Below are 429 nucleotides of genomic sequence, written 5' to 3' on the forward strand. Positions count from 1 at the left end.
TATATATAAAAAAAAGTGCATACATGTGTATATATATGTTCAAAAGAGATCACAATAAATGGGCAGAGTGATGTTTTGCCCCCCATGCCTTATAGAAGGCAACATAGATGTGCATTCTTAGGAAAGCTTCACTTCCTTACCCCAGTCCCCCAACTTTGATACATGCTTAATGCTTATTCTGATTTGGGCCCCATCTAGAGCTCTGTGGCTCACACCTAGGGCACACCTCACACGTGCCCTAGTAACTTGCATGGAGTCATGCACTTTGCAATGGCAGATAGGAATAGAATGCCAAAGAAACCGATTTGGGCTTCTAGATGGGGTTGGTAAATATATAACATTTGCTAAAGGCAGATCAGCTCTGAAGAAGAGCTCCAGGAACACAAGACCTATGGCCTGGCATGAGGAAAGGGTAATGTGATGGTCGTT

At 43.1% G+C, this 429-nt stretch overlaps 1 protein-coding gene across 6 annotated transcripts in view; it reads right to left on the reverse strand.

Annotated features, from left to right (window-relative positions):
• ARHGEF11 (Rho guanine nucleotide exchange factor 11) overlaps positions 1-429 on the reverse strand; it is a 171906-nt gene that overhangs the window by 112629 nt on the left and 58848 nt on the right. The gene's annotated exons all lie outside the window — the stretch shown is intronic.

Source organism: Nanorana parkeri, unplaced genomic scaffold (assembly GCF_000935625.1).
Source record: "Nanorana parkeri isolate BGI_ZX_2015 unplaced genomic scaffold, ASM93562v1 scaffold1167, whole genome shotgun sequence".
NCBI lineage: Eukaryota > Metazoa > Chordata > Amphibia > Anura > Dicroglossidae > Nanorana > Nanorana parkeri.